Genomic DNA, 25,341 nt, shown 5'->3' on the forward strand with positions numbered 1-25,341 from the left:
TGAGGGACCTAGGGCAGCTTATGAATTCTACCAGAAATCTCGTCGCAGCCCAGTAGCCCCTGGGAGCCTCTCCAAGCCCCTATATCCTGACTCAGCTCAGCTTTTCTGCTGCTTGACATTACAGGCACGCATGTTCCTAATACCTTTTGGACAAAGTCACAAGGGGTCAATTATCTTGCCACCATGAGGCTGGAGGACCATTTCGCCGGCTTGCATAAGATCAAACTCCACATGATGAAACACGTCACAGGCCCAGGAGGTCTTGTGAGACAGCACAGGGAAGGGAAGGTGGTCCCTTGAGAGCAAAGCGTCACGATCTGTGCATCCCCACCCTTCGCTCAGCCTCACTCACTAAGAATTTGGCTGTAGAGAACTTGCCAGATCAAGAAAAAAATAAATTCCCCAGAGCATGTGGTTGCAAATTTCCCCACTATTTTCCATGAATTGAGAGAGCATCTGTTGATACTGTCCTTGTCCTGCCTGTATGATACAAATAAGGCTGACTCATGCTCTCTCTCCTTCTGTTCCTGATTTGGACCTTGGGGTTGTAGTCCGGTGCTCCAATGTGGGACTCTGTCTCTGTCTCCTTTCATCGCCTGATGAAGGTTAATATCCAGGAGGATAACTATATGTTTGTCTTTGGGTTCACCTTCTTATTTAGCTTCTCTAGGATCACGAATTATAGGCTCAATGTCCTTTATTTATGGCTAGAAACCAAATATGACTGGGTCTGAAAAAGCATGGGATAGAACCGGACTCGCTGAACATAGTGGACAATGAGGACTGCTGAGAAGTCAAGAACAATGGCACTGGGTTTTGATCCTACTGCACATACTGGCTTTGGGGGAGCCTAGACTGTTTGGATGTTCACCTTACTAGATCTGGAAGGAGGTGGAAGGTCCTTGGACTTCCCACAGGGCAGGGAACCCTGACTGCTCTTCAGGCTGATGAGAGAGGGGGAGTTGATTGGGGGAGGGGGAGGGATATGGGAGGCGGTGGTGGGGAAGAGACAGTAATCTTAAATAAATAAATAAATAAATAAATAAATAACAAATGAGGCTGACTCCCCCCAAAGGCCCCACTGTATGTTGACTCTATCAGGGGCTCTTCATATCATCTTTTCTACGTTGTACAGCTTCTCAGCCTTTCCCAGCCCTGCCCTGGCTGCAAGGAAACACTGCTTTAGGTGTCAGGCACAGGATTTGAGTGACAGCTTCATAGGAATTCACAGATGCAGCCACGACCCCCAGCTGTGCCTGTGAGGACAATCACTTAAGGAAACCAATGCATCTCAGTGGGCAGGACTTTCACTGACGGCCAGCTCTGCAGTGTTAGGTCAGATGCCTCCCCGGGTCTGCAGCCTGGGGAAGTGGCAAAGCCCGTTCAAGCCATGGCCTTTACGGTAAATGGTAGTAAGTAGAGCATCTCGTGAAGAGGGTGCTGCAGAAATTAAACAAAATATCGCACTCATAGGTTACACCGGGATGTTTTGATCAATAACAGATCACATGTGCAGTAACCGTCTCCTGAGATTATAACTGAGCTGGCAGACTTTCTTACTGCTTATACCATCATTATCATGATGGAGTTCAGTGTTTTGTTCGTATGATCATGGTGATGCTAATGTAAACAAGCCATGGCCAGAGGTGTGAAAGTGGAACATGAACATTGCCTACAGCACAAACTACTTGGTAGTAACAGCAAGCTGCTGTGTAAGTCTATGGATTCAGTGTGCCTTTTTACTGTGCTTTTAGAATACATTTCTATACTTAACTACAGTAACATGCCACTGAGCCCTAGGTTAGTGTAGTTCAGTACAAACAGCACGCCACGAAATGTCAGCGCCAGACTCACGTATCAATGCTAATAACATATCTGATTCATCAAGGGGTCATGTGAAATGACCAAGCCCTGTACCATTTAAAAAGAGTTTGTAATTTAGAGCAGCTACACGATGAAGAAATCACCTCACCTTGCAGTTCTTAGGGCTCATCTCATCCTTCGGAGACACCTGAGAAAGCCCTCAGGGCTATGCGCAGCTAACACACAGTCAATAGCTCACTGCTAACACTATTGATCAATCTATCCTCTAGCCCTGAGTTGCTGCAGACCCAGCTCTGTATGGCTGGGGCTTCTAGTTGCCACCTCAGGGAACCTCACCATCCAATGGAGGGAGACCACAGACAACCAAGCGTTAGGATATAACATTAATTTTAAAAGAACCAGCTCTAGTCAGTGACACCCGTTTGGTCTAGGTGTTGTATGTACATGTTTCATATAAGGCCAGGGTGTATGGCTTCTAGCCTAAATACCTGGATACAAATTCCAGCATGATTGCCAGACACTTGCGTAATCTTGGTCTCATTCATTGACTTTTTGGAAGCCGAGTTACCTCATCTTGAGAAGAGTTAGAGAATGCATACACAATACTGACACCCCTACTCCCTACTCCTGCTGCTCGGTTGACAAGTACTAGCGATAATTAGTATATATCTGTCAGGTGTACCTGAGGATTATCAGCAATCCGCCTTCATTAAGAACAAAATGAAGAAACTGAGGCTGAAAGAGAGAGATCTACCATCTAAGCAAAGGTTCTAAAGCTTCCTCCTTGAACAACAAGAGGCGTCAGGAGACGGGGTTCCAGGCACACAGCAGCCACCTTGTGAGCCCAGACACCAGCTTTGTCCATTGTCAGTCAGACAAGGGGAGAGGTCACAGCCTTGGAGGGAGAGGGGACTGCAAAGTCTGTAATGGGAAAGCTGCCTCGGAAGGATCAATGTAAGGAAGAGGAACGGAATCTGACCCCGACACATCTCTGTCCCCTGCTTAGACAGCCACACACAGGGCACACTTTCAAGACCAGCATGCAACAGCCTGTGCAAAGAGACTGAACAGATCTGCCGAATAAAAGCTAAGTTAGGAGTAAAGTGAGGAGCATACATACATACATGCACACACACACATGCATGCACACACACATGCATGCATACATGTATGCCTACTCCACAGGTCTTTCTGGGGGAGCCAGGGGCTATTCTGGAGACCAGAACCTGCCTGGCCTAGTCTCTGTCAGAGGACTATGGGATAAACAATAGGTACTTGAGGCAGAGCTTGGCATGGCAGGGCCTGATTACCTCTGCAGCAGGCTATGCAAATTAGACCGCAACAGCCCCACAGCTGAGCAGGTGAGAGAGGAACAAACCAAACAACACAGACTCAGACCTGTTTACAGGAACACATTCTTGTAGAGAGCCTGATAAGTCTGTTCCTAAGCCTGCCTTGCTTCCTGTCACCAAGCACCTGCTTCTCATGCAGGAAAGATAATCACTCTGGGAACGGGCTCTGCTCCGGAGACCTGGCAGAATGCTTGCAGTGTAGAGCCAAGTCCTCCTTTCAACAGGCCTTCCCCTTGTCCTGTTTGGGTTGAAGGGAAACCCTACCTGGCAGGGAAAGGCTCTGCCCTGTGGGTTGCCTGCAGCTGAAAGTGACCCGCAGAGAAAGGAAGATGCCCCCTGAATTCCAAGCTCAGGGCAGCTGCTGAACAAAGACCCCAAAGATTCTTGCTGGGACAACACTGAACATCAGGGGAGGAGGTCCCAAGAGCATGGCAGCTATCACCTGTCAGGTTGGGCAGTCACCTGCTTTGTTCCTGCTGAGTGAGGCAGGTGAAGGGAGAGAAGGCAGCCCTGAAGAGAGGGGGTAGAGCAAAGGGTGTGTTGCAGGGGTGCCTGCCACAGAGAGATTAGTACAAGAAGCAAGAGTTTGTAGTTGACTCGAAAGAAGAAGGTAAAAAAAATCTGGGTAATTCTAGCCAGGATGAAGAGACAGCTGGCCTCCCACTGTAATCAGAGAGGTTGATAAGGCTTGTTAAGAGCTGTTTTGGGGTGCGGAGAGATGGCTCAGTGCTGTGAGGGCTTACTGCTCTTCCATTGGACCCAAGTTTCATCACCAGCACCCATACTGGGAGAGCACAGATATCTGTAACACCAGCTCTCAGAGATCCAGTGATCTCTCTGGCAAAGGCTGATACCAATATACAGGTGGCAAACACCAATACAGGCGCATGAACAAAAAAAATCAAAATGAATATTTTTAAGCACATTTCAGAGCCCTGATGAAAACTTCAATGTGGATATATGTATACCCGCCCCCTCTCTAAAGGGGACTTAGTCCTTTCTTTCTCTCATCCTCTCTCCTTCCCTCTCTCCCTCCCTCCCTTCTCCCTTAACCCACAATGCCTGCCTTCTCAATTAAATAGGACCACCAGCGATTCCCAATCCACACTCAAATAGAAACACCAGGTTAGGCCCGAGGTTATCCTATCTGTGCACACTTTGAAATTCCAGACTTTGAAGGAGCCTAAGAGCTTCCTCCAGCCCCCAGAAGTTGTCCTCCACATAAACAAAGAGCCCGGCCTCTCATCCCTAAGGCTCTTCATGCAGAGCCTGAGGCAAGGTTCTGCAGAGGCAGGAGCTAAGAGCTTGCTTCAGAGTCCAGAACCATCCAGCTTTGAGAAGCAGCAGCCTTCAGCAGGGTCACTGCACTAGGGGAGCGCGCCCCACAGCCCTTGGCAGAGTCTCTCTGATGTGTTAAATCCCAGCCACTTGGAAGCAGGGGCTCTGGCCCTGGGCAGGTTGCCCTCTGGCTACCAGTTTGTCCAGAGCTCAGACTATCTTCGCTCTGGGAAGAGAAGACACTGATTTTTGTAAAACAAAGACTTAGACCCAGGAAAACAAAACAAAGCAAACAACAAAAGGCACAGGACTTAGCTTGAAGTCCAGTTACCCAGGCACCATCTTTTCTGCTGAGGAATAGGTTTAAAAAGGTCATTCATGACTAAACTTCATTATATACATATATGAAACCGTCAAACAACTTTTTAAGAATTCTCATTCATGAGATTAAATCCCTGGAGGAAGTCCATTGAGGTCAGAAATAACTTAGCGTTAGTCTGTGTCCCAAGCATATCCAGGGCAGCTTTCCCATTCATAGATTTACCCTCGGTGTCACGTAACACTAACCAGTGGTGATCCGTTCGGCAACAAATGAATCCATCACAAAACCACTATAACCATGAACCCCAAAGCGGGTGTTAGAGGGTTCCGTGAAATGACAATGGTGGGAGGAGGAGCGTATATCCCAGAGGCACACGCTACTCCATATTAACCCGACACTCTCTGTGCCCAGCACAGAGCTGAAACCTAAGAGTCTGATGATAACCAGCGGGTTAAAGGCTTGCTGAAAGTCACGGGATAGGTTGTCACAGGGCCTGGGTACAGACCCACTGACTGCTGATTACACAAAACACTCAGGGCTCCCAAAGGGACAGGCCATGAATGTCACACCAGCCAGGTTCTAATGAGTGCCGCCATCCTTCAGAAAGGCCTCACCCAGGCCCAAGAGATCTCCACAAACTTCTCTGCTCAAAAGTTCAACCAGGTCACGGCAACAAAACAGAACTCACAGCCTGATCAATACCCAAATACTTCAAACCAGCTCAGTTCATCTCCTTACTCTTACACAAAACAGAGAAGTCAGGAGGCTGGGGTCTGGCGACCAGATGTACGTGTTGATTCAGGCTGCATTCAGCATCAAAACTTACCTACTGCCCAAGGGTCCGAGAAATCGCTAGCCCTCTCTCAGGCTCAGATTGTCCATCTGCAAAACAAGAAGACAACCGCAATGAGCCTGGGTGTCCTCTGCACCCACAGGTGTCAAAGATTCGACCCTAACACTGCCTGTTCCTGGAACAGGATGTTTCAGATGCTCAGGGGTCACCAGGGAACTGTTCACAAAATGAAGTGTGAGCACAAGGAAACTTAAGCCGGACGATGGTTGTGTGTCAAGCACGACACGGGCAAGTACTTAGACTGCAGTGTGGGAAATGCAGCCTTCCAATCATTTTGGCACACACTTTTGGTTTTCATAGATGCCGACATACTATGCTAGGGACACCGTAAGAAAGCACACAGAGATAACTACCTCACACGCTCTCTTTTATCATGCGGGGTTATTTTTTTTATATTTATTTTTTAATTTTTTATCGATGTGTGTTTGTGTGGGTCAATTGTGTGTGCAAGGGGCCCCAGGAGGCCAGAAGCGGCCATCAGGTCCCTTGGAGTGGGAGTTACAGGTGGTTGTGAGACAACACAGGTGCTGAGCACTGAAGCCTGTGTCCTCGAGATGGGGACGAGCAGGACAATGGGATATGAAATCTCAGGGTCTCATCAGACTCCTTTTCTTGTCCCCAGTGTTAGACCAGCGCTGCTGCCTGTCTTCTATGTCGCATTCTCTACTCCCTTCCTCCAAGCACTTTGCAGGCTTGTCCTCTGGCATCTGGCAGCAGCACCGTCTACGCTGGGTCCAGAGGAGTTCAGGGTGGGCGAGTGTGGCCGCTGGACTCACCCAGCCTTCAGCTGGCTCCCCTCTGAGAAGGAAGGGAGGCAGGCCAGCCCGCCACCCGCAGACACTGCTTTGAAGTAAGAAACAAGAGGCCAAGGGAAAGGAAAGGAAACCGTCCATCTGTGCCCTTACCCTGTGACAGCTGCCGAGCTGATACTGTCTCCAGATATTATCTCGTGATCCTCGGGAACCACAATGGGAATTTTCACGACCAAGAAGACTAGTTCAGGCTGGCTGGCAATCCCTCCCAAACCTGCTCAGTCACTGGGGCTCGCCATCACGTGGTTTTCCATATCTGTGTGCCATTTATACCGTAGCGTACAAGTTTTCTAGATCAAGTCACTTGGTTTTGCTTTACATAATGTTTAGATTTTTGCTGTTATTGTTGCTTTACCTTTAGGTATTTATTTTGTGTGGGGGGGATGGGGCATGGCACACCGCACAGGTGGAAGTCAGAGGGCAACTTGTGGGTATCGGTTCTCTCCTTCCACCGCGTAGCTTCGGGAACTAAACTCAAGACAGTGAGCTTGGTGGCAGGTGACTTTCCCTACTGAGGCATCTCCCTGACCCTTAACTTCACCTGAAAAGGATTTATCAAAGAAGTTCCTGCCCTTCTTTGTTTCTTGCCCTTCTCTCCATCGTCCAATAAAAAGCAACCTTGCAACACAGGTGGAGTCTGTAGCTGCCAAAGGGTTGCTAACAAGGGAAAAGAGTCCACCATAGTAGCTGTGCTGCACACAAAAGTCTGCGGCTGCCTGTGGAACACATCTCATTAGAATCTGTAACCTTTGAAGGCTAAAATGCTCGCCCGTCTACCACTCAGGGGATGCTTGCATTTGGTCCGGGGTTATTCTGCAGCCTCAGAACTTAGAGCGATCACATTTTAAAGCTAAAATCACAAAAGCACTTTCCACTGTGGAATGTCGTAGAGGTTCCCAAGGTCACGTAGCTAGCTACGGAAGGAAGCAGGACTTGCCCTCTCTAACCCGGTGAACTGCTCTGTGAATACACCCACTCCCCCTCCTGCAACCTGTTCTCTGAGCTCCCAATCTATAACTCCTTGGCATTTGGCCGCTAATTAAGTTCTATTTCCGAATCAAGGCAGGTTCAGCCCATTCTGCAACATCATCAGCGCTTCCATAACGTGACGAGATCCTATCAAGGGCTATTTAAGTTCCCAAAAAAGGGCACTTTAGGAAGAAGCATCCAGGCTTCAAAACATGTGACTGAAAGCGATTCTTTATTTAAAGATCTAAGATAGTAGCCAAGGGAATAGAAAGGGCCTGGCACATAATACCTAGGCCTCCGCTGTCTCTGGTAAGGAGGACGAAACCCCAGTCACCAAGGGGTTGTGCCGGACTCTGGCTGACGAGGCTGGGGAGTAGGATTGTTAGAACTCTAAGTCCCCACCTCCTGCCATCGTCTTAAAATTCATTGGCGTGAAGTTTTTATGAGAAGAGAGGAAATAGGTGAAAAGGCCGGAAGAAGCTGCTTCGCCTGCTTTGGTGCGAGTCCTCATTCCCTCAACAAAGACTGGGCAGAAGCAGCAACAGAACAAAGCCCTGAATAGCCTCTCCCAGTCCAAGAACCCTTCTCTCTGGAATCCTCGCTCCCCAATTCACATTAGAATTAGTTAATTATTGTTGCAACCATAATTCACATTCCCCTTTAAAGTCATTTTTATTTACAAGAATGCACTAAATATTTTTAAAAGTTACTACCACCTGGCAGCATCAGTTAAGATCCAGGCCCCTGTAAGCCTGTATGAAGGAATACTGAGAAACAGATGTTGACATAGTATGTGTTCATGTTTACAAAGTAGGGCCACACCATGTACACTGACTTTAATGCCTTTTGAGCTTGTTTTTTGTTTTTGTTTTTGGAGACAGAGTTTTTCTGTGTAAGAGTCCTGGCTGTCCTGGAGCTTGCTTTGTAGACCAGGCTGACCTCAAACTCACTGAGATCAGCCTGCCTCTGCCTCCCAAGTGCTGGGATTAAAGGTGTGTGCCACCACCACCCAGCGACTTTAATGTCTTTTTAACTTAGTAAAAAAACATACTCTAAAATGGCTACATGGATAGGTAATTAATCCCCCACTGATGGAGGTATACACTTTCCAAATTTTTTGCTAATTAATATTTCATCCATTTTTCTCATGTGGCAGTTTGATTATGTATTTTTAAAGCTACGCTGCTGAGCAGTTTTAAGAAATGTGCAAATGCCCCCCACAAAAGAGTGTATCACTCTAATCTCTACCGGCAGCCCACGCGCGCACCAGCCTCCCTTGCTCTTGTCAATATTAAACATTAGGATCCTGGTTTACTCTTGTCAGTGTGGTAGGTGCATGGCAGCCTGGTATTTTAATCTGCATACCTTCAATGTAAGCATGTTTTTCTACATGTCCTAGCTTTGTTGGGGAGTTAACATGCTTGCTGCCCTTTACCCATTTCTGAGTATGTGCTGGACTCTCTGAGTTGGTACAGAAGGATTTGCCATTTGTCTGTTTCTTTATTATTACTGCTGCAGCGGCTGCTGTAGTAAGCTTGCTTCCAGCATGTTCAATCACACCCCCAGCTCCTAATTGCTTCTGCCCGAGTCCTGGATAGCTGTTCTGACACATCCCTCATGTCACACTGGCCCTGGCCAATTATTCGCCAGACCCTATCAATTCTACCTTCAAATATACCTGAAATCTGTCCATTTTTTCTCCCTCCACAAGAGCTGAGGGGGCTGTGGGCCTCTCTCCCTGTGTTAGCATGGAGAGCATGTTAACACCCCAACAGAGTTAATTGCTGCGACATGCAGGAAACAATGTTGATGATGAAGATATGCAGATTAAAATAGCAAGGCACCATGCACCTACCACGCCAACAGAGATAAACCAGGATCCTAAGTTCCACAGTCTCACCAAGCAACCAACGCCTCTCACAGGGATTTCTGCGGGACCCTCCTGCCCACCCTGCACATCCTCTACTATAACCCTCTCCCCACAAGCCTGAGGGTTTTTTTTTTTAATAAATGAATAGCCCCCAAAACTCCCTACTCTCTTGAAATGAAAACCTGAAGTCTGTGAGGAGTACTTGAGCCTTGAGACTGTTTTGAGAAGTTGGGGGCAGCACTGCAGGGTATCCTGACTCTCTAGCCATGTCCCAAGCCACCATACCTGCTTCCTCCAGATTTTAATGATGACAGAAAGGAAATGAGGGACAAACCGGGTTTGTATCAAAGGCCAAGAAAGGACTATTACATTTTTTTCCCCCCGCACACAAAATTCAAGCCGTGGCCTTGGCAGCAAGAGCCCTAGAAGTGGGGATGCCTGGGAGGCTAGATCCACATCACATGACACGCTCCTCCACAGCTCTGGTGGCTCTCCACCCTCCGTGCCCACATTCAATAAATGTCTCTTCAATGGATTCAATTTTAAGTCAAATTATGGAGTAATTACATCAAATTTACCCTCTTCTCTCCCATATTCAAAAATAAATTTGCATGACTGGAATTATTGACTTGATGAATTTGTCTTTGTATAGAGTGAGACATATATTTATAGATATTTCCTCCCCGGTTATTTTTCTGAGTTAAGTGGGGGGAAGCCGATAAAGGGAAGAGAGGCTCTGCTCTCCTCTGGCTGTGTTTCAGCATCTTGACTCTGCTCCCCGAATCCACCTTGTCCTCAGTACAGCATCCAGCCACTGAATTTACTGAAACTCTGTTTACTCTACATCCACGCCCCTACAGGATCCCAGAGAGGGGCATAACAAGTCTGGTGTGGTATGAGTTGCTAATTTGACAGGATTGAGAATTAACCTGGACTATGAACCTCTAAGCACCAGGCGGTTAAGACCCATCATAATTGAGAGTGAGATATTCCCTGGGCGGGGGCTTCTAGACCGGATCGAAGGAGAAAGTGAATCAAGTTTCAGCTTGTATTCATTGCTCTCTGTTTCAGACGGTGGGTGTGATGTGGCTGCCTCAACATCCCTGCCATGGCAGAGGGGACCTTGAGCAGCTGAAATGAACCCCTTTTCCCTTGTTGCTTTTGATCACAGCAGCAAAGGAAGAAGTGATGTCTGGTGCAGCGCCATTGCTTCAGGTGCATGGAGAAGCTTCTCGAGCTAACCCACCCCAGTTGCCAGGGACCTGTTGATAATATCCTTTATAACCCTGGGACCACTGGCATATGGAAGTGGAAGGTCAGTAAATCAGGATGCTCTGGACCCTGAAGGAGGAGGCACCAATAAAAACCAGTTTCTCTGCTGCCCTGGCCCGAGTCAAATTCCCATCAGGAAGCTAAGGCCAAGATAGCTATCAGTAGTCTAGGTTCTGCGTCTGTCTCTGCCTCATCCCAAAACTCTACAGCCACTGCTTCAATATTTCTTTCTTTGAGTCACCCTTTCTCCGCACAAAAGTTCACTCCTCCATCTCAAAACCCAAGGAAGTGTGGCGGGGCAATGGGTGGTGCCCCTTCATCCTATAAAACACTGCTAATCATCACAGGCTCGGCAATGAAAGCCTGGACCTGACAGCTGCCTCCGATTGCCTCCCAGGCTGGTTGACCTTAGGCAGCATTTGAGACCTCAATGAGACACCGTGTTTCCACCTGGGATGTACACATATGGATAGCCCTGAACCTTGGGGGTTGCCACAGCCTTTATACGCCTGCCACCTAGCAGAAATTCAACACATTGGCAAACGCCATTCTGACTGCAATGAGGCCCCATGTAAAAGACGTTGCTTTCCTGGTTTCGACCTCCTTAGGAGACTACAGGCAACTTATTCTAGTTGTGTGGCCCGAGCATCAAGTGGGCTGCTCACTGTCCTAAATGCTCTATAAATACCATTTCGTTTAATCTGCATTTACAATTTTGTGAGCGAGGTGCTGTCATTTCATTATTTTACAGAAGGAACGAGAACCCTGGAAGACTGGCAAAAGGCTCTAAGAGCATCCATTGAGTAGCGGAGCCAGGATTTTGTTTGTTTATTTGCTTGTTTGTTTCACACAGGTCAAGTCTATTGCCAAAGAATGTGGGGTCCTTCTCTCACAGCTTCCCAAATGAGGAGACTGCGGGGGGTATACAACCACGCCTGGGGCAGGACTTAGACCTGGAACCCACGGAACCCAGGCAGACTGGCACTAGAACCCAGTGGGTGGGGTGATTGTAACAGGGTTAGTTGGGGTGTCAGGAACTCACCAAGTTTCCAAAGCCTTCCACTGAAGAGGAAACCATGGCTGGGTCCCAGAACTGTTTTGTGTCGGTACGGTACGTGAGAGCTGGGGACAGAATGGAAGGTGGGTGGTCACAGTCGTCCCCCTAACTGCACTGGAAAGGGAACCACCTGAACTTCTAGGCCCACCTGCCAGGAGGGCTGAGCCATTTGCTGGGTTCCAGACCTGAAAGAGTTATATCCCGCAGGGACTCAGCAGAGCATGGCTGAAGAAAGCATAAACAGCCCTTCTGGAAGCTTCCATGGCTCTTGACTCATCAGGCTCCAGAGACCCTGAGGCCCAGACACCTTGTGTGAGTTCTGAGACACAGAGGCTTTCAGGAAACTCTGTTGATCTGAGCTAGGCTAGTCGCCTTGCTACCAGATGGCCGTGTGAGGAAGTTATCTCTGAGGATTACACGTTATAATTTTCCATGTCATCATTGCTGGGGCTTGGATTTTTACCCCTGGACTTCTGCTATTGATTAGGGTATCAGAACATGTTCACTTGAGCTTTCTTCTGGGCATTTTAGAATCAAAGTTCCTGTCCTTTCTCACTCCTTCTCAGTCAGATTTCATCTCATGTCTGTGGTCAGGGCGATGGAAGCAATTTAGGATGAAAAAAATTATACTGTAGACACAAGGTCTAAACCCCCGCTACCTAACAACTCCCCATGGCCTGCCAGAGCCAAGAACGAAATCCTAGTGCGTTAACTGGCTTTCCAAGGGCATGCTAGGGTCTCCAGGCATCTGTCTCATCCGCAGGCACTCCCAGCAGGACATTCTGCTTTGCACTGCTTTCCAGGGAGTTTGCTACAAAAATAATGGTTTTTATTATGTATCTAAGAACATGAGAGGTCTAATAACCATCCAAGATGTTGCAGGATGCTGGTGCTTTTCAACCAGACACACAGAGCAATGGGAGAGAGGTTTTTCTAATTTTAACAACTCAAGCAAGAGAGCCTTGCTTGGAAGAGCAACTTCTCCACCCAGCAATTTCATGCTCACCCTTCCATTTGACACACAATTGCCAGCCCCCATATCTGGGCTGCACAAGGAAAGGAACCGGCGACAGAGAAAAATTAGACAGAGCACAGGGCTCAGCTGTGTCCAAATTCTGACTTTAAAAATTAATGACTTTTGACATTTTCATGCAGATATACAATAAAATATGATCATAACCTCACCCTATTTTCCCCTTCAACTCTCCCCATAAGCTCTGAGCACAGCCCTCCCAACTTTGTGTCCTCCTCCTCCTCTTCCTCTCTCTCTCTCTCTCTCTCTCTCTCTCTCTCTTTCTCATAACACACCAAGTTCAGGTAATACTGACCTATGTACATAGATATGGACCATCCACTGGACTACAGGAGACCTACAAATGATCACATCAACCAAAAGGAATAATTCTCCCTTCCCCTGCAACTATGAGATGCTAATAGTTCTTCAGTAAGGGGCAGGTCTTGGAGGCTATGTACGCCATCAAAAGTGTCAAACCCCAGATTTGTACCAAGGGTGTTACCTGACACTGGAAATGTTACTTAGCGCCTCCACGCCTCATCTTCTCCATCTATAAAGTGGGTCTCTTTATCACAGCATCTATGTATATTATGGGAATCACACAGGAGCGCCATCTCCCTGGCCCCACTTTTATCTCTCGACTGCTCATCCTAGATGATAAAACGTGTGTTGAAAGCACAAGGTAGAAGAAGGGGTCCTGTGCTCGATAGTGGGACCCCATGAAGTCTCTGTTCTAATGGGTGAGAACGAGAAGTTGGAAAGAGCCCTTGCCACCAGAAGGTCCGGGAAGGAATGTGAACTACGAACCCATGTTGATGCAGTCAGTAGGGCAGGCAGGCCGGTGAGCATCTGAACATGTGAATTGGGAAGGGTTGCAGTCAAGGGTTTTGAAGTTGGAGGCATGGGTCGCTGTTTGTTCTTGAGTTGCTTGATGTCTGCAGTGAAGACACATTGAAGGTGGGGATGGGATGGAGGCTGAAGCGACCAGCTATAGAGCCATAGCTGATCGAGCCAAGGGTCTCCAGCCATGGGCACCAGGCCACCCTGTTCAGTCACTACTTAGCATCCTATGTTGGCCTGTTCCTTTTAGACACCTGCGGCAAAACTTCCCCAGCATGCTTCTTTCTGACTCAAGTGGTACAGTGGCCTCCAAGGCAGGCTTGGCAGGACCTGGGCTGGCATGTGTGGGGAGCCTGGGGTGGATGACTGAGATACCACCCCCACCTCTACTGACCAAATGAATTCTATAGCACTCAGCTGGAGCGTTTTCGCATGCGTGGACCGTGTGATCAGTTCTGAGAATGCCGTGCCGTTTCAAGAGACAAGGCCCAAGGGATTCAGTGGAGGAAGCACAGATATCCCACAACCCCAAAGTAAGACCTCGGATATGTTCAAGAGAGGGCCAGACAACGGTACTGATGCAGCAAAAGAGATCCCTTGGCGGCACCGGGAGAGTTTCAAGGACTAGGCAGCCCTTGCTGGGTCCCAGAGACACAGAAGTTACTAGTCATGGGCTGGGGAAAGGTATAGAGGTCTAGTGAAGGTATGTGTGGAGAAAATGGCCTTCCTGCTGGAGCTGGACCTCACGGGTGAAGAGGAGGTGATGGGAGACCTGGGAAGAGAGGTAGGTAGAGGTCGCACCAAGAGGGGTCTCACGTCTATCCCCTCCTGCTTTCTCCTCTGGAGCAGCAGGAAAATAGCCATGCAATAGAAACCAAAGCAATCACTGTTACTAAAGTACCCACCATGTACCCAGTAGGATGAATTATTACATTAACTTTGCATACATTTATTGAACTTCAACTTCCACGGTCCCAGTGAGCTAGGTCCTAATCGCCGTTTCTTCTTTGACCTGAGAAACGAAGGCTCAGAGAGCTTCCGTGGCCTGCCAGGGGCTACAGAAACAATCCTGGAAAGCTGATGCCTGAATTTCATCCAATGATGCCATTGTGACACAGTCTTGAGTGACAGGGACAGAAGGATGCACTGTTTCTGACAGTCAAGGAGGCAGACTCGACCTCTCCACTGCCACACTCGTCACCAACTCCACATTTCATCCCGTGAGGTACAGAGACCACCCGAGCCCACGGACAGCTCACAATGCAGGGGACGCCTCCATTCTATATCTGCAATACCCATCGCAGCAGCCTTCTAAAGCAGGCTTTACTCCCCTAGTCCCATAGTTGCCATGGAAGCATGGGAGCGGGAAGCGGCTTCCCAACTGCAGGGTAATTAGCATGAAGGAGAAACAATTGTCTTGATGCTAGGAACCACCTACTAACTGCAAACTCCACAGGGGGGCAGTTCACACCTCACAGGCTCCCACCAAAGAGACTTGCTTTGCTGGGCCCCACCTTGGCAAGTGGAGCAGGGGTCACCCTTATAGCCTTGCCCTCTGTTTCCATCTCCCAGCTCTGCGGTGTCTGCCTTCTCAAGCTCCCCCAGTTTCTGGCCTCCTCTCTCCACTTATGCCGGCACTGGTGACCCAGATGAAGCCACACTCGTCTCTCAGATGAACTTCTGGTAGGGTCTCATCTCTAGTCCTTCTGAGCCTTGTGCTCTTAGGACAAACGGTCCCCGCCCTGGGTACAAGCTCACTCACGGTTCTGTCCGCAGCTTTGCTTCCTCTCCCTTGTATGTTTGCATGCGTGCATGTGTTCATACGTATGTGCGTGTGTTCACATGCATGCATGTTCATGTGGAGGACAGAGGCCAACCTCACTGCCCAGCATCCTTCCCTTTCCTCCTAGATCCTGTCCTGTGTGACTCTGTACTCTAGCCCTCCCTGTGGCTTTTTCTATAAAACAAATTCCCGAACTCTCGGGATCAGTGATGCTCCTACGGGGATCTTGCAGAAGAACAGGGATGAGGAGGATGTCAGCCGTGAGTGATGAGACCAAGATATTTGAGCACTAGATGCTGTCCATCACAAAAGACCCGGATGGCCTAGAGTCTCCCGTTCTCTCCTCCCACCCAACCCACACTCCTCTGATGGTGCCAACCTTCCTTAGACTGTAGACCAGACGGATCTGATGAAACTGAATGCCATCCCAGCTGCGTGGGGCCTCGGGGAGCACCTCTGGAGCTGTGTCAGGTGTGGAAGTAGATGGGGCTGGGGAGGATGCAGGGGCTGGGCTGCTGAGTGACCATCTGGCCTGGTGGAACCTGGGGTCCTGCAGGGACTCGGCCTAGTCTTACCTCTGGGGTACCACCAACCCCTTTAACACTTCCTTTAAACATATAGACCTTCTCCCAGAAAGAAAGGAAGGAAGGAAGGAAGACAGAAAGGAAGGAAGAAAAAAGGAAGGAAGGAAGAAAGAAAGAAACCCGCATCTTTTAAGTGCATAAAATAAAAACCAATCAGATTACAAAGGAAACCAATTATACTGAAATAGTTATCAAAATGTTAAAATGAGAAATTTGTGATTGTTATATTTTTATTTCTTTTCCAAGTCATAACAAGATCTAGCGGCTTGTCTAATAACCATCATAACCTTGAGGTAGTGATGAGCGCAAATGATATTTTGAGGCATCTCCAATAACTGTAATGGGATACAAAAATATCTGATCTTCCTGCTAACAAGTCCCAGCAACTGCTAATGCCATTGTGGTTTATTGCCTATATTCGCAATGGGAGAAAATGCTAACTTTCAGTTATTTTCTTCCCGGCCACATGTTCACATTAAGAAACTCTGACTTGAGGCAGTAACTTCACTTTGCATTGGGGGAAACTGAACTCCCAAGGGGAGGGGCCAGTCCCTGAATAGGGTTACCCAACAAGTATGACTTAAATCAGACACTAGCATGAGCACCGCTGCCCTGTAACCACACCCTGCCCACTCTGCAAAGCCGTGGTCACTGAAGGCATCACACAAGACAGTCATTTCATTCCCTCAGCCTTGGTCTCCAGAGCTGTGGAAGGGGAACAGCCGCGCCCACTCCAGCAGGCGGAGGGAACAGGTAGCAATGCAGATCTTGGTGGTTGGAAGGGTTTACGCAGTGTTCATAGACGGGAAGAGGGCAAGGGAGAGACAGAGGCAGGCTTACCTACACACATGGGTATGCAAAAATACATGCACCACGTACACACAGATGTACCTGGAACACCTGACCACTCTACAAACACTGCACATGGGGCATTGGTTGTTTCTCCTTTCGATTGCGTGACTGACAGCTCCTCGCTTCACGGCCCAGCATTATGGAAGCCCGTCGTCCTACCCAGTCTATCCCAAGCCTAGCAAGAGACAAACACACATCATTTCAGTGTGTTTTCTACTGATGGTGTCGATTTTGTACCAGCACACAATTCTCGTTTTGAGTCACTGCACGCTGGGACCGTCTATCGATAATACATGCCTAGTTATGCTCCCCCGAGAGACCACACCGCATGCAGGCCCAGGAAGGTAAACTGGCTTTCCCATACAGAAAGTACAACAGAGGGGGAGGAGTGGAGACCGGCAAACCAAACTTCAAGGGGGTTTCACAACCGTGAAAGGGGGTACTGGTTAGTTTCTGTCAGCTTGGCAGAAGCTAAAGTCATCTGGGAAGAGGAACTTCCATGGAGAAAGTATCTTCATCTGACTGGCCTGGAGGCGAGTCTGTACTGCATTTTCTTGATTAGTGATTGAAGCGGGAGGGCCTGGCTCACTGTGCCACCCCTGAGTAGCTGGCCCTGTGCCGGGTATGATGATCCTAAAAAGAAAGAAAAAGCCTAAAAATGTAAAAATGAATTAAAAATAAAGAAAGCAGAAAAAGTCACTGGAAATAAGGCCATAAACAGTTTTCTCCACAGTCCCTGCTTCAGGTCCTGCCTCCAAGTTCCTGCCCTGCTTGAGTGCCTGCCTACTTTCCTTCAGGGATGGATTGATACCACGATGTTGAAGCTAAATAAGCCCTTTCTTCACCAAGCTGCATTTGGTTATAGTGTTTATCACAGCAAACGCTGACCAAGGGGAGGCCACCATTCAACACAGTGGCCATCAGAGTGGTGGGGACACCACAAGGGAAGGCAGCCCTGCCATGGATAATCAGGCTTTCTAGGAGAAGGTAGAAACACTTATTTTGGTAAGATATTGGTATTTATTTTTTAATGCTAAGCCAGAATGTGTAACCAAACCTTGCCTGTTTGCCATCTCTGAGACGTACAGAAATGTAAGTTCTACCATCTGAGGGCGGAGAAGGTAAAACATTCCAGTGTTTTCCAAGCAGGCTGGTTCTGTGGTCCTTGCCCCACCCTGGTCCCGAAGGTCAGATGGGGCCTGTGGAGAGTGGGGGCTCTCACTAGGGCAAGTAAAGCCCCCCCCAGCTGCGGCCACTGATTGTAGAACAGTTCTTTAGCCCTGGCAGCTGGGAAGCTGCCGAGTTTTATTAATAACCCTGGATGGTGCCCACGGCGCATCAAGGTAAACAGAGACATTTCCAGGGCGTGAGATACAGGCGGTTCCAACAGATGAAGAAGCAGGCTTCCAAATATAAATAGAAGATAAGATAAATAGAACCGAGAGCCCAGCCGGCTTCACACCGGCTTGCAGGCTGCGAGCCACGCACTGTGTGAGCCACACACTGTGCGGCACGGATTGTGGGGCTGGAAGGAATGTTCTCGAGGAGGATGGGGAGACCCCCAGAGAGAAGAAAAGACACGCTGGGGTCCTGTTGATCATTTGGGTGTTAATGAATTCTCCCAGCATCGTTTTCCTTCTCTGAGAACTCTCGAAGTCACATTCGCAGTGTCTAGACAGCGTTCTACTGTTTCCCACCCAACGTCCTTGCCATGAAGAGCTGCCTCTCTCAATCTTGACCCGAAAGACCCATCGGAGTCAGCCTGTGAGAGCCTGACCCCGACTCCTCCATGCAGAAGCAGATATAAAGCTGCCGGGGACCACAGTTCCTGTGCCCCCATCATCTGTAGCACATACCCAGCTCACAGTGTCCACTGTGGGTGCCTTTCTCTGCCTTTGTGGCCGAGAGAAGAGGCTCCGCCTCATCCACCAGTCCGTACTTGGTGCCCAGATTTAGTCTGCACACAGGGGTGCTCTATTAACCACTGTGCTAAGGAATACCGAGTACCCATTCCCACGTGTGAATAACCAATCTTCTAGGAAAGAATTCACCAAGCTCCTCCACCTTGATATCAGTCAAACATGCAAATGGTCCCAAACCTGAGATCTAGGGGAGACTTGGGTCTCTAACATCAAAGACGAGCTAAAGCTCTCGTGAGCAAGGTATGGGGTTTCTTTGAAAGTCTTTCTTGTGAGCAAACGGAGAAGGAAGGAAACTAAGTAGTGGCTGAAGATCTAAGAACTGCCAGGTTCCGCCTGGGTACCCCACACACTGCCTCTCCATGAGCTTTGAAGAAGACGGGAAGCACCACTTTAGAGGGATGGAAAGGGCAGAGGCTAAGGGTCACAGGTTGGGGGGCTGGAAGCTGGTGCAGGTGACTGCGGGGTTCTTTGTCCTATCTCACTGTTCACTGCTTATCCTAGGTATGGAGAGACAAGGGTGGGCTTTGAATACATCATCTCCTCACTCCCACCTGCAGCATGGCCACTGTTGGAGAGTCCACACAACGGAAACACCCTGATTGTCCTGTGCACACTGGGCATTTGCAACTGATGATGGTCCAGACCTGCATCTGGCAATGACTGGTACACTGATAACCCATGCTTCCTAAGCGGACGAGGTTGCGAGTCCAGCAACACCTCTAACTCCACTTCTGTGCATAGGCCAATAGGAGAGTGGCCACAGGATATAGGCCAACCGGCCAGCACTGTGCCCAACATGTGAAATGCTGGATGTCCTACCGCTCCCACTGCAGAGCTCCTGGGGGCTGGCTGTGAGAAATGAGTGACCGAAAGGAACGGACAGGATAAATACAGCAGATGCACTATTTAGTCCCTGGGACCTTGCTTCTGCTCTACCTTGTTAATCCTACTTTGAGGGTTGAGTTGATGCTTTACAAGCCCACAATATAGACTTTTATGAGCCCATAAAAATCTTCAGAGTGGAATCAAATTCACTCGCTACTCTCCGGTTTGAGGACTATGGCCCCTCAAGCTTATCCTGTAAGCTCTTTGGCCAAATTCCCTCCAGTGAGCCCTGCAGTTTCCATGCAAATCTGTCCACACATGCACACAAATATACACACATATACATTCATACACCTCACACACAGACACAAACAGACATCCATATACTACGCACACATACACACCTACAGACATCCAGAACTAACACACACACGCACACTCACACACACACACCATTCTGCCCAAGCCCACCTCTGCCCCTCTGTTCATGCTGACTATTACTGTTCTGGAACAATCCAAACACTTCAGAGTCTCCCGCACCCTTGCATCCATGTGGACAGCAGCCTTGTCACTCAGCCCCTGTGGCCTGTCCCTTCTCAGAGTCCCCTAGTACTCTGAGAAATTGCTGCCAGTATTTTATTCTTTCTCTCCCTGGGGCTGTTCCTGTTTCATTGGCTGCAAAGCCCCATATACTTCCACATGAAGAGCACCTCCAAGGCAGGGCGGTGCGAGCTCTCGTCCACTATCACCAGGTCAGGATTTCCTCCCTGTCCTTAAGCCTCGTAATCAGTGCTCTTTCCTCCAGAAGGTTTTCCTTAGCTCAGCAAACCGGTCTCTGTCTCTCCCAATGATGAATCCCTGCAACACTTGCGCTGAATCATCTTCAGAGGACGCACTACTTCCTGTCACGGAGAATGGTCATTTATGCGGCTGGTCTTCAACACTATGAGCGCACTAGGGAAGGGCCATACAATGTTCACTGCTACATTCCTGGTGTCAAGGTGCACACGGGGCAAGATCTCAACACACATCAGTTTTAAAGGGATGATGACTCAGTAAGGGTCCAGCCTTGCAAATGCAAGGCCCTGAGTTCATTCCCCAGCATCCATATAAAAACCTCAGATGTACTGGCAGACACTTGTAGTCCTAGGAGTGGGAAGGCAGAGATAGCAGGGTCACTGCCGCTGCTCAACTAGCTGATCTGGGCCAAGAGATTGGCCCCAGGTCCCAATGAGAGACCCTGTCTCAAACAACAAGGCGGACAGCTCCTGAGGAAAGACACCAAAGGTCGTTGTTTGGCTCCTACATTCATCTACATACATGTGCTCATATACCCACGTATACACATGCAACTGCTCACACACATAAACAATAACTCAAAACAATCATAAAGTACTATGTGTTGGATACTATTGCAACTGCTGTGTCTTTGATTATTTAACACTTTACATGGTAGTTTAATTAATGTCTTAACTATATTAGCTTATTTAATGCTCTACAAGTATTAATTTATTTTACATATCTAGTATGTACAACCTCTCTATGAAGTATGGTCTGTTATATTCCTTTTCTGTTCATTTCTTTGAGTGTGTGTGTGTGTGTGCGCGCGCGCGCATGTGTGTGTTGGTGGGGTAGAAGCATCCCAAAGCACATATGTGGAGGTCAGAGGACACCTCAGAGGAGTTAGCTCCTCCTTTTGCAATGTATATCCTGGGGTTCAAATTCAGGTCCTCAGTCTTGGCACCTTTAGCTGCGGAACCGTCTGGATACTGCTATAGTCTCATGTGTTATGATGAAAAAAATTTACAGAGGAGTCAAGGAATACATCCAATAAAGGTTGAGCAAGTGACATGGCCTGAGCTGGACTCCAGGCCTTGATGTCCCAGAAATGAGTTTCTTAAGCAGTGACCAATAAATAGCACCTCCGAATGCCACCAGGCAAGCGCTAAGCACACATTAGGGCCTGCTCTTAACAGCTCTTCAGTAGAAGGCTACCCTCCATTATGGGGAGACCCAAGACACACTGAGTGCTTGGCAGAATGCACACCAGCCCTGGCAACCCTGCCCTAAGCGTATCCTGGCTCCTTCACTTAAGGAGGCACCCAGTTCCCAAACCACAGAGCCCTCGTGGTAGGGGAGCTGCATGCTTTGTTCCCCTCAAGGCTGGCTATTCGCCTGCTTCTGGAAACCCCCTCCTTCCTTGGCCACTGTCAGAAAATATCAGGCTGTACAGCCAGCGATGTTTCCTGACCCAAAGCCAAAGCCAAAGCAGCAGGCTTGAGAGCCTATGTCTCTGACTGGATGCCTTTATTATCTTTAACCCCATGTTCCTACAGAGAGCATTAACTTTTCCTCATCTTACACAGTGGGGTTTCCAGTATTTTAGAAAGTGATTCCCAAGCCAAGTGAAAGAAATCCATTCATCTGTCTATCTTCTCAGACCTGTGCACAGAGGTTAGTGCTCCCGACAAACGCAGCTCCTCCGGATGGTTCTGAAGTTACTGACCCGGTTCTTTGTACACCAGTTCTTCACCACAAAGTAAATCTCACACATGCTAAACTCCCCTCCACAACAAAGTATATCCCATGTAATGCTGTCCAAAAGGGTAATCCTCTGCTAAATCCTATACAATCACTTCCAACGCTGGCTAATAATGGACACCAAGAAGCCAGAAAACTTGCCTGGGCTCTCAGCGCGTTTGTTGACAGACAACTGCTCCAGAGAGCCTTATCCCTGCTGCTTTCAAGGCTCAGGAAACAAGACTCCTATTTCCCTTTGACTTTGTTCCACATAATCCGTCCTCTGTCTGTTTCGTGCTCTTCTTCCAATGTTCCAGTGGGCCATTGTCTTTCACGAATAATGGTTTCAGACTTGATGAATGGCCTGCCATCTGTCATCAAGGAGCTCCAATGGCAACAACAGAGGTGCTTCTGTGCCCTCTGCAAGCAGGCAGAGGATGGCCTGGTCTGGGACCTGCCTCCTCCTGTCCTGGGATGACTACAGGAATGCTGGGGCCACTGGGGCAGGGGGTAGAGGCAGAGACATTCTGCTTTCACAAGCAGCCTCCTGGTTTGTGGGCCCTGTCTGTATAGTCTTTGCCATGTGGCCACGCCCCCCTCACATCCGTTTTGCATTTGCATCCTGAACCTACCTGCCACCATGTCACCCATCTCCCTGTCGAGCTGAAGGATCGAATAAGATAATTTTACTAACTTTATACTGCAAATACGGAATTGACAGAGTGCTTAAGGGGAGGCTGAATTCATGTCAGAAAGGCCTGGGTTAAAATATGCCTTTGCTACTTTCTAGTTCTAACCTGACAGGTAGGCCAATTAACCTCACCAAGCCTCAGTTTCTTTTCTATCCAAGTAGGAGGCCCAATGCCTGCCTCACAATGACATCTTGAAACTCAAGTGGGTAAAGTGGGAGGCAAGGGATACAACCTTCCTTATTTGGGTTCTGCATCTTGGAACTCAAACAATCAGGGCTAAAAATATTTGAAGAAAAACCATGTCCATTCCAAGTGTGTACAGGCCACTTTTAATTCTTGCTATCCCCTAAACAATCCATCTAACACCTATTTGCACAGAATTTGCATTGGGGTTTGGAAGTCATCCATAAAGGATTTTGGTTAAATATAAAGATTAACATGGATTACAAGTAAATACTACATCATTGTATTTAGGAGTCTTTAGTGTCTACGGACTTTGACATCCTCAAGGGAATCTGAAGTCAATCCTCTATGTCTGCTGATTGACAGCTCTAATCACCAACCAAATAAGCTTATTAAAGGCTACTATTGCTTTGAAAACTAATACTACAAAAATACTAATCAGGATTCTATATTCTCCATAAAGCTCTAAAAGTGATGGCAGAGAGAAACGAAGTGTTTGTGGTGTTGAGTCTTCCTTTGCTTCACAAGCCTGCTGTTGCCAGTTCCAATCAGCTCCAGCACAACCTGGATCAAGCTGAGATGCTGGCTTTGGCAGTCCCTGCGTGACCTCATCTGGTCCAGCCAACTTCTCTAAGCCTCAGCTCCCTCCAGTCAGAGTGAAGCAAGTGAGGTCTGCTCCCAAGTTTGTTGAGTTGGGGAGCAACGGAAGCAAATGCCGGAGTCTTTCATTCTGCGGGCAACGCAGGTGTTTAGGTCACCTAGCTACACCAGCAGCTTATTAGATATGGCTGGAGCCCGCCATCCTGTCCAAGGTGCTGGGAGGGTTTGAGGAATGAAAGGAAGAAGAGGCAAAGGTAACTGGAGCCTGGTCTATATTCTCTCAGAGAACGTGGGGCGGGGCATGATCTTCAGTCTTCATCGTATGACGAGGCCACTTAGAGAACTTTGAACAACACCAGGAACTGGCTTTCTACTCAGAGACTCTGATGGAACTGGTCTTAGGTGAGGTCCCTCTATGAGCATTTTTAAAAGCCGCCAGGTGATCATAACATGTCCAGGACCAAGAAGAACTGGTTTAATTGCAGACTGGGATAAACACACAGCTGTTTCTAGTAACATGTGCTCTGGAATTCAACCATATTTCATAAAAGGTGAGTCATGGGCACAGACTAATGGAAAGGCCTTGTCACCTTAGCAGCATACTAAGGCAGGAGGGCAGCTCATCAGAGCAAATCTGTGAGCAGGGCATTCTGCCCCTTTATTGCGTGACCCCAAGTGAAGACAAAGACACACTCAGTAGGCAGGAACTTGTGTGAAATCTTGTGTTCTCACAAATAGAGCTTGCCCGGAGATCAGGGGGTGGAGCTAGCCACTAGTTAACCACAGAAGCTGGGCGATTGTGGCTCATGCCTTTAATCCCAGCACTCGGGAGGTGGAGACAGGGAAGTGATAAGGTGGGGTGTAGACAGGATCTCAGGCCCCTTTTGGATGCAGGAAGGAGACAGGTAGGAAGCAACCCATGGCTGTTCCCTGTTCTCTGATCTTCCGGGTATTTACCCGGATATCTGACTCCTGATTTTTATTGATTAAGATTAATTAGATTTATGCTTCAGGAGCTTAAGTAAACCGGAGAGGTTGATAGGATGCTGTGAGGAGCTGAGCTAATTTCCACAAGCAAGGCCCTTCCTCTGCTTTGTCAATTCCTGCCCCTCTACCCTATTCCTGGGCAGGGTCTCTGCTCTGAGATGCTCATCCTTGAAGATGAAGACGCTGCCTTTGTGCAAGAGTAATTATAGTTTACATCATTAGGCAGCTTCTAGAAGGATCCTTGGCTTCCTGATCAATTGGTAGCAATCAATTGGTAACACAGATTTTGCTGAGAAGCCAGGCATTGGGGTTGGGGGAAGGAAAAGGAGGGCATGGGTTGACTCTGTCCGTGGTACTGAACAATGCCTGCCCCGGAGAACCTGGATGCTTAAGGTATTACCAGAAGATAAATCCCACCTATATCCCATGGGTGCTTGTTAAAAATGAAGAATCGGGGACCCCATCTCGGACCTGATGAGTCAGAACCTGCCACTTATCAGCACCTAGATGATCTGTGTGCCCATTAAAGTCCAAAATGCAGGGATTTCCAGTGGGAAGCTGCATCTCTTTCATGAGCCATGAAATGAACTTAATGCATCAGAAAGATCATTTTAAATGGATTTGAAAAGGATTAAAAATGTCAGGGTTCATCCATGGTATCAACAGCAAGCTTTGCTCTTACATGCAGGCCCCAAGCAGCACTTAAAACAGTACTTACTATGAGCTGTGTTTTAGACAATGCCTACATCTATGGTTTTTCTTAAGACCAGGCACTGATGATTCTCATCCAGCAACTCCCAGGACTCGGAGCAGGTTGGTGAACCAATAGTTGGATAAAAACAGGTTACAGCACAACAGAACGTGAATGAACGAGCAACCCTGGGGCTGCTGGAGAGGCGCACTGCTGCAAGTCACAAAGAAGGCTGGAT

At 48.2% G+C, this 25,341-nt stretch overlaps 1 protein-coding gene across 8 annotated transcripts in view; it reads right to left on the reverse strand.

Moving 5' to 3' along the window:
* LOC121459150 (teneurin-4) overlaps positions 1 to 25,341 on the reverse strand; it is a 667,715-nt gene that overhangs the window by 524,059 nt on the left and 118,315 nt on the right. For 7 of the 8 annotated variants that reach the window (XM_041669301.1, XM_041669124.1, XM_041669214.1 and 4 more), the window contains exon 2: positions 5,603 to 5,658. The exons of the other annotated variant lie outside the window; for it this stretch is intronic. The gene's annotated coding sequence lies outside the window, so the exon portion shown is untranslated. The remainder of the gene's footprint in view (positions 1 to 5,602; positions 5,659 to 25,341) is intronic. 8 annotated transcript variants of the gene reach the window in all.

The sequence above is a fragment of the Microtus oregoni genome, unplaced genomic scaffold, assembly GCF_018167655.1.
Source record: "Microtus oregoni isolate MIOR12 unplaced genomic scaffold, Mior012 000000F_ref0000247, whole genome shotgun sequence".
Taxonomy (NCBI): Eukaryota; Metazoa; Chordata; class Mammalia; order Rodentia; family Cricetidae; genus Microtus; species Microtus oregoni.